At 50.9% G+C, this 9,273-nt stretch overlaps 1 pseudogene; it reads right to left on the bottom strand.

The window, feature by feature from the left end:
• Positions 1–697: 697 nt before the first annotated feature.
• On the bottom strand, positions 698–890 carry LOC115867944 (annotated as a pseudogene).
• Between the last annotated feature and the right edge of the window lie 8,383 nt (positions 891–9,273).

Genomic DNA, 9,273 nt, shown 5'->3' with positions numbered 1-9,273 from the left:
TTGTTACATCGTACCCTGACTGGCTCATCTCCTCCCCGAGACCCCTCTGCAAGGGGATCTCCAGTGGCCTACTAATGGGGAGCAGTTTTAGGTTTCATACATGGATGTCTTCACAAACTATTCAGTGACATCGGTAATATTCTTCACAATGTATGAACATTGTCACTTTCGTCTGGTTGTGCCTTTTCTATTAATCTAGTTTCCCTGCCCCTTACATTCTTATTTTTGTTTCAGAGTGATTTTTGACTGTTTGCTCTCACATAGGTGGTTTTAATAAAAGGGAACACAGTACTGTAAAGTGGTAATATTTTTCAAGGCAATTTGTTATTGAACTACAAGGTGACATCAGGGGTTGGTTTTAGTTAGCGGCTTGAAGAGTCTCTAAGGGCAATGGTCTCTAGGCAGTTTTTTTTCTTCTTCTTCTGCATTCTGAGAAGCACAGCCCGTTACTACATGCACACACAGCCCTCCCCTCCATCTGGAAAGACAAACCCAGATCCAAATCCACACAGCATCCTCTAAGCAACACACTCTCAGAGAATCAGTCCCATCTTTTTTTAGCGCCGTCTTCAACACCAAGCCTTTTCACTTTATTATTGCTACGTATTTTCCTGCAAAAAAAAAAACAAACTACAAGTAAAAAACAAGTCCAACTCGTCATAGAACAGAGCCTACATTCTTGTGGGGTGTATTAGAGGGCTGCTTCCTCATGGTTTGTCTCCTCAGTCACTGTCCACAGGACTCCGAGAAGCTATAGGAAGATGCAGGCGCAGACTCAAGGGCCGGTCTGATGGCCAGCGCTGTGGTGCAGGACTATACATCACAGGGCAGAGCCCTCTGCCACCTGGACAGAGCCAGGGAGAGGGACCTCCTGGGACTATCCATGTCGGAAGATTCGTTGTTATTTTTGTTTTGTTTTGAAAACCTTTTCTTGCAATTTAGGTGAAGGTTTACAGAGCAGATATTGTTTTACATTCAACATTGTGTTTCAACTCATCCATTTAAATCCCCTCAATGTACTTTTGCTTATATACTTCCTCCCAGTGTTTCCTGTTTGCATCCCCCACCCCAACCCTCTGACATGGGTAAATGCTGTTCTTTTGATCATAAATGGTTGATTATTCTATCAAGCAGGTGACTTCAGTTACAGACCTGAAGGGTGGCTAGGGGCTACCTAGTCTTGGGGGTTCCCACTAGTCTCTATCTGATCAATAAAGCTGGTGTCTTTCAGGATTTAGAATTCTATTCCACATTTTTTCTCCCACTCTGTGCAGAACTGTGGGGTCAAAGGGGAGAGGGGACCTCACAAATCATCACAGGTCCAGTAGGCACAATTGCACAGCGATAATAAGTAAAGATTATAGTAAAGTCATAGAGAGCATGAGAGTCAAAAGATGGAGTCAAGTAATGGAGTCAGACACAATTCATGGTAGCATTGCTCACCTCAGCCCAGCTTGGTGGTCCGCGTGGAGGGAGAGAGAGAGAGACTTTAATGCTTCCCAAGCTTTTATCCTCTCTGGGGATGTGCAAGCCCCCTAATTACAGGCGAAGACATACATCACAGGAAGGGGTTGTACAACAGGCATACACATTGTAGGAAGGGGATCTATGATAGGCATAAGCGTAACAGGAAGGCGACGAGCTAGGGGTGTGCCCATAGGAATGGGAAGGTCTAGGGGTATACATGTGACAAGATGGACGGACCCTAGATTCATAATGGCTACCTAACCTTGGTTATCCTTGGGCGGGTTTGACCTCTCTGGTGTCTCCTACAAGAAAACAGACAGCTACTATCCTTATCAGAAGGGAGTGGGCCCTACTTGTTGTGGGATAAACAGTGGTGTTTACTTGTTCCAGATGTCTGATAGCTCTTAAGGAGAATGACCCTTAATCTACTCCTAATGACCTCCAAAGTGTATAGTCATTCTCAAGCAGCTAAGTCTGGCATATATTTGGGGGAGACAACTTGGGAGAAGTCCTTCTGTTTCCCACACAGAACCTTCTCATACACTCTTCAGAGTAGCTGGTAGTGGTAGCTGAGCACCATGCGGATCTGTTCATGTTTGGGTTTGGGTCTCTAGACTGATGTGTGCATGACCCACTCGGCCACTGGACTAATTGTTCCCATGTGTCTTTCTATTGTCACGACTCTTTCCTTTTGGACGAGAAGAAACTAATGTTTGCACCTAGAGAGCTGCTCCAGAGCTTTGAAGACCCATCACTACTCATCAAAGCGGGATGTAGAACTTTGTGAACTACATTGTGCCAAGCGACCTTGGTGTCCCAGAGACCATGGCCTGAGTCTATAGGCCCTAGGACTCATTCCCTCAGGGTGTTTAGTTCTAAGAAGTTTTCAGAACATTGTCCTCTGTGTGTTTTACCACATTTGCAGCAAAGGTAAATCCACATATACAGATAACCTCTGCCAAACCTCTATATATTGCAGGGGATACTCCCACACTCCATCTCACACCTGCTCAACATGCTTGCCTCCTCAGCCATCTACAGGTAAATTCACTCTTACAGGAGTGTGTGTCTAACAACAGCATTTACCTCTGCTGCCTTTCACTCTTGCAAGCCTCTCAGTGTCTTCCTCTCAGGCATATCACTTTTATTTTTATTGATAGATCTGATTACACTTCCACATATATTTTAGGGAGCCTGTGTTCTGACAAGAGAGAAAGATAGGGCTGTATGTTCCCATAAAGATCTACAGCCTTAGAAAGCCTGTAAAAAGTTATTGAGTCAGAACTGACTCCATGGCAGTGGTTTTCTTTCTTTGCTGCATGCAGGTAGAACATGAGCACGCCACTCCAACGGAGTGGCTTGGGGAATAGGATCTGACCACCTTAGCGCGGCTTGGTCCAGTGAGCCCAAGCGTTTCTGGGCTGGAGGTCATGTCAGAAGATTGGGTCACCTTGCCTGCTGTCAGTACTGCACATGGATGCCTCCGTTGTCTCCCCTCCTCCTTTTCAGTACTGAGGAGGCATTTCCTGAGAAGCCTGGTGAAAGGCAGCTACACCATTGCCTTCAGAAAAAGTTTATTTCTTGAGGTTTCTTCCACCGAGAGGGGCGTCCCCACACCCACCTCTGCGACTTCAATAACTTCATGCCTCAGTGCTCACCATGAAGCCTCCCCTCACCCACACTGTGCTCTCTCGGTGACTGCAGAAGGCTAACTTAATCTTCCTTCCAGGACTGTCTAGGTAAACTCAGGAATTCAGCTTTAATACACACATCACAGACCTGAAGGGATGTTGGGAGTGTGAAGTAAGGCACAGAATGAATGTCAAGAATTCCTCTGGCCACTGTTTGGCTCAAGATGGGTAGATAAAATCCAGAGTGATAAGCTTTTATGCCTTAACCAGATATTCAGGACTTGCAGGCTGCCCTGCACCGTCCACCAGTGCGGTTCCTCCTCCGCTCGGCCTTAGCGCTTTTTCTCTCAAATACAAGGAGCTGTGGTGGTATTCTGGGTTCAGTGCTCAGCGGCTAACATCGCTCTGCTGAAGACTCACAGTCCCGGAGCCCTAAAGGAGCACTTCCACGCTGCTCACTCTGAGTGGGAGCCAACAGGATGGCAGCGGACTGTTCCTCAAATAGGGAGAACGCTTGATTCTCCCTGGCCACAGCTTTTGGTTTGTGTTGGGTTTTCTTTTTTTTTTTGTTTTTATTTATTTATTTATTTATTTTAACATTTTATTAGGGGCTCATACAACTGTTATCCCAATCCATACACACATCAATTGTGTAAAGCGCATTTGTACATCGTTTCTCAAAACATTTTCTCTCCATTTAACCCCCTGACAGGGTTTTCTTGTCAATTCCCCCACCCCCAACTGCTTCAGGCCCTTCTCACGTCTTCATAACCAAGCCTTTATTTTATGCTTGCAACCAAGGAGGCCAGAAAAACCCTTACAGAAGCAAGCATCAGTCAGTGCTGACTCACAGTTGACTCCTTGTAGGTTTCCTGGACTAACTGTTTGCGGGAGTAGAAAGCCCAGTCTTTCTCCAGAGTTGCTGGTGGTGGTTCTGAACTGCTGACCACGAGGCTCACAGCCCACTGCAGAAGAGATTTGAGGCTTCTATCTCACCTCAAACATGCATTCGGGGCTATCATGCTCCTCACTCGCTTATCAGCACTCACAGGAAGGCAGAATGAAGACCTGTGATTCAGCGGCAGGCAGGGCGCCTGGCTCAGCAGGTCACACCCTTTGGTCTCATTTTCCAGGAAAAGGAGAGAAGGAACAGCCTTCCCTTTTTGTGTAAGGCAACACTGCCACTCTCAAAGGTCCGCCCAAGGAGCCCAATCGCTGGCAGCCGTTTCTCTGAGAGCTGCTCTCGTTGCCTGGTTGTTGGGAAAATGACTAACCAAACGAAAGGTAAAAGTTCCAATGATATTAGTTTAGACGACAAGTTTATAAACTTAAATGCTGATTTCTACGGAGATTATCGGGCGTAACTGGATGCGTCCCGGCAGTCAGGTCTGCATTAATATGAAAGCTCCCTATTTGGAAGCGAGTCCGGGGATGCACACGCGCTTTGGTTTGGGGGATTCGCACACACTCGGCGGCCGCAATTCGTGCTTCCTGGTTCCGAGGGCCTCGCACGAAAAATGGTGCTAAAAACCAAAGGGCCCGGAACTTCCCGGTTCCACCCCTCCTACCCTCCCCGCAACCCCCGCCTTTGTCCCGGCCTCCTATCATCCCCACCAGTCTCCCCTCAGGCATCGGCTCCCAGCTCGGGCCCCCACCACTTGCTGGCCTCGACCTTCAGGGTGTGCGCTGGGACGGGCTCCCCGGGGCTCCAAAATCAGGGCCCCGGTGGCAGGCCAGGGCAGCTGCGGCTCCGAGAGCTGAGGGCCCAGATAAGAGATCCCGTCAGCGACCTAAGCCAGCAGCAACAGGTGGCCCCGGCGCCCGGGGGTCTGGGAGGGAGGTCCCGGGCACCCCGGGGGCGGGTCCTGCAGCCTCGCCGGACCCCCATTGGCTTTCTTTCAGTGTCAATGCATTTTGATTGTCGTGTCCTTCCGCCACGGAATGTAGTCCCCCCCTCGCCCCTCCCCGCCAGGGAAATCTGACTGCGATCCGCCGCCGCCGCCTTTCGGACTGAAGGAGACAGTGGCCAGCGGGGATGCAGGGGGCGGGCCCAGCGCACCGGCGGCCGGGATTGGGCGAGGGGCAGGGCGGCGGAGGGATCGCGGCGGCTCGCACCAGGGATAACCTTGAGGCTGAGCGGCGGCTCCCGCATTGGAGCGACGCGCCCTGAGCCTGCTGACCGGCCACTCCTGCCTTTGCAGCGCAGCCCAGAACAGACCACGCCGGAGGTGAGCGCGGGGCACGGCTGGGCGGTCTCTGCCTGCCTGGGGCCTACCTCTTCGCTAGTGCGGGCTCCCGGCCCGCCTACCCATCCCAGTCCGGGCGATGCAGGACCTTGGACCAGTTGAGGTCAGGGAGAGGAGAAAGGCTGCTCGCGCCGAGAGCCGGCTCCTTAAAGCCCGCAGCTTCCTTCCAGTTCAAATGAGTTAGCGGGGCCCATACTGGTCCCATCGCCCGCCCCTTTCCTCCACAATCTGGTTCCATCCTCTCTCCCCTCCCCTTATTTTCTCTCAATATGATCCCATCTCCATCTCCCTCCTCTTCCTCGACCCCAGTCCGGTCCCGTGTTCGCCTCCCTCCTCCTCCCTCCACCCTTAATATTAGAGCCAATCGCCCCCACGTTTTCAGACTGTCTTGTCATATTCGTTCTAGTGCATTCTTTGTAGGCTCTCCTTTAAACCCCGTTCCAAGTTCTCAACCCTTCATTCATGTCCCGGGCCGCTCTTCCCGCGTCCAGGTCTCCGGCTCCGCGGTCCTCTCTTCATCCCATCGCGCCCCTCCCCCTCCATTCTGGTCACGTCCTCCGCATCCTTCTCCTCCCCGCCCCCTCTCCTCCCCGCCCCTCGGGCACCCCGGCCCCGCCTCCCGGCCCTGTGGTCTCCCCTCCATCTCCGCCTCCCCCCCACCCGCCCCGCCCTCGTGGGGGCCTCCCAGGCCCGTGGTGTGGCGGGAAGGAAGGTGGGGTGCGGATGGGCTGGACTGAGTCACCTATGAGGCCTGGAGGCGGGGGTGCAGCGGTGACCCTCGGGCGCGGCTAGAGTTACATAACCTACGGAAACGGGGTGGCTTTGCCGATGGCGGCTTCCAGTATTGCTGGCCCCGCGTCGGCCCCGGGCCTTGCAGAGACCCTGCTGGCTGGCCGAGACACTACACCCCTTCCGCAGTCACGCAACGCGGCTCCATCTGCAGCGGCTCGCCCCGGCTCACCTCGCGGCACGGCCGGCCCCAGAAGCCGCCCGATGAGTCCCCAAGGTCCTTTCGTGTTTGAGACACCCAATGGGTTTCTCACCTTGGTTCCCCACTTCTGCACCACGTTTTTTCCTTTTTTTTTTTGCTTTTTTATAATAGTTATTCGATTATTTCAATCAGTTTGTGTTTAAGAAATCAGTGGGATTTCAATCAAAACAAGGAACAACAAACAGCACTTTGAGAATCTCTGTTCCCAGTGCCCTTCCTCCGTTCCCTCTATCACAGTAGGAAAAACCTTCAGAGCATCTATAGTCCCTTAAGATGCTGTTAGTGTTTGTCTAGTTCTTTTATTATTTTCTAGGTGGTCCTAAGGTGATTCTGAGTCAGGTCGAGGTGTGGCAGAAAATAGCAGATAGTCACAGTCCAGGGGGTGAATTCAGTTCCAGTTGGCCGAGAAGAAAACAACCTCTCTGATAAGCTGGATCTCCTCTGGGGGTCAGAGTGACAGCCCCCAAAGCCAGGCACCTCACAAGCCCAATATAAAAAAGAGCTGCATCACGATTCTTAACAAAGACGCCCTGGCCGCACTTTGGGAGGGGCACCTTCCTAGAGCTTGAGGCAATTCGTAGCAGTACTCAATAAAAACTCCATTGCCAAGGGGTCTGGTGTGCACGGAGGAGGAGTCCACAGAGTGCTCCCATGGTAAAGGTGCTGGCTTCCCGGGGTGAGCGCCCCGCCCCCTTGGGAGTGGACAGACCTTACAAGGGGGCAGGCACACTGGGTTTGAAGCAGCTGGGGAAAGCACATTCTAGACTGAAGTGTAAAGTTACAGTCATAGAAAGCCATTCTGTGTCTCCTGAGCCAAGTTCTCTGAACCCAGGCATTTGGTTGATCTTGCCTCTATGTATATGTGAACTGAGCCTGGTATTTAAGGCCCCGGGCATGATGGGCAGGCTGTACAGGTACTATATAGGGAGAAAACAGACGGTTTAATTCATTCATATATGGAGCTAACCAGTGGAAGGAAGTCAGCCTGAGGGTCTTGGTTTCCCATGTGAAAAAGGGAAGTCCCATTTTCCTCATGATTATTGGAAAGACCAGGCTTTGCTGGCACCTACAGGTTGGTGCCTTGAACACCCCAGCAGTGTCTGATATCTATAGTAGGTGCCCACAAATGGCAATTGCTAAAATAGAATCTTCTGGGAGATGCCCAGAAATGTCTTCAAATGCTTGCGTGCTCTGGGCCACGATTACTTCGTTGAGTGAGCATAGGGGTATAGACTACTTCTTGATTCGCCTTTTCTCAGCCATCTCCAAACACATACTCAAGTCGTTAATTTGAGGGAGTTCGGTTCTCTGAATAGTGAAGCCTGTGAAAGCAAGAATCCACAGGCCTGCCCTGTGTTTCCTGGTCTGGCAAATTGCCCACTTGGATAACGTGTGTTCATTGTTTTCTGCCATTCTCTCTTATTGGGCAATATTTGTGTTTCCTTTCCCTGACATTTCCCACTTACACAGGTTCCAGCTTTGGCGGGTTTTACTGTACCAGACATCTCTTAGAAACCAACCCCCTGAGGGATGCTGGGATAGTGTTTACAAAGTACCTAATAATGTTTCTTTGCAAATCTCCACATGCAACAGGGACTCTCCCCTCCTGACAATGGTATCTTCTGGTTAAAGGAAGGCTAGAGGGGCTGGGGGTGATTCCAGTCTAGTGGTGGGCTGTAAGCGGGCAAAATGGCAACATTAAACTCGGACTGAAATCTTTAGATTGTAGGTCTCCTCGCCCCCTGGCCACACTGGGTGAGGTGTAGGACCTAGGATGCAGGGTGGAGTGGGGAATTAACCTCTCATTGGCAGGACTGAGGGTGTGGTCAGAGGAGGGGGCCAGGTCAGGATCCCCCAGCATTATTAGCAAATAATTTGCCTTGGGGTTGCCTGAGGATGCTGATCTGGAAGTGCTGGGGGGCTGTGCTGAGGGGAAGGCAGTGTATGTAACCTGTGGGCAGGTCTGTGTGGGGTGGAGGCGCTGTGGGGAAGATGACTCAACCTGGTAATTTCTCGGCTTTTGAGAGGATTCTCCTCATCGGGTGAGTTGCTTACTGCCTTCTGGGCCTTGTGGGCTTAAAACCCTTTCACAGCATGTATTTCCCCCAAAATACACGGGAAGAAAGGTTTGCTCCAGGGCGCTGGCCCCCTCCGTGCTGCCCCAGGAGCTCAGTGCTGTGTTGCAGCAATGAGCCTGCTGCAAGGGCCTGGCGTGGCGCCACCTCCGTGTTGTCCTCAGAAGGACAAGGACAGAGGAGTGTCCTTCAAATGAGTGTGAGTTTATGGCTGGGAGCCAACATAGGTAGATGGGTGATTAGTCCCTTTTGTCAGGAACAGCCGCTTTTTTGTTTAAGCAACAAATTAGAAATAAAGCGAACAAGGAGTGTTTGGGGGTCCTTAAGACTGCAGTCTCAGTGACTTGGCAAATTTGGTAGCCAGGACTCCAATGGAGTTGCTTCTGTTCTTAAAGCTTGTGACATGAAAGTGGGGTCATAGGAAAAGCCATTTTATTTCTTAAGGCTTTGTATTTCTTAATGTTGAGGCAAGAAAAGAAATGAGGAAGTGGCTGTGGGCACGGATGGGGTGCAGCCCCTGTCTTACAACCCCTTCTGCTTGGACTTCCATTTCCTTTGCCGGCAAAGTCAGGATGAGCTTTCTTGGCTGAGACCTGAGAGCCAGGCGGAGGGGAATGGCTCTTTCTGAGTCACTCCAGGTCAAATCTGAGAAATTAATTGGTTCCCCACAAAAGCGAGCCACACCTGTGAAGAGTTTCAACCTTGTTGAGGTTTTTGTGAAATGCCTATGGGAGTCATTTGATCGATGGTCTCATGGAACCTGGATGATAGTCCCTTGGAGCATCAAGTCTGGTATAAATATAAGGTGATCAGGTTTTAACATTGGTAAAGCGGGACACCACTGATAAAATGAAATAGCCACA

The sequence above is a fragment of the Echinops telfairi genome, unplaced genomic scaffold, assembly GCF_000313985.2.
Source record: "Echinops telfairi isolate 266 unplaced genomic scaffold, ASM31398v2 ScPeMD7_7475;HRSCAF=8513, whole genome shotgun sequence".
NCBI lineage: Eukaryota > Metazoa > Chordata > Mammalia > Afrosoricida > Tenrecidae > Echinops > Echinops telfairi.
The sequence above is the reverse complement of the archived record's forward strand: the minus strand, read 5'-3'. Positions and strand labels throughout refer to the sequence as shown.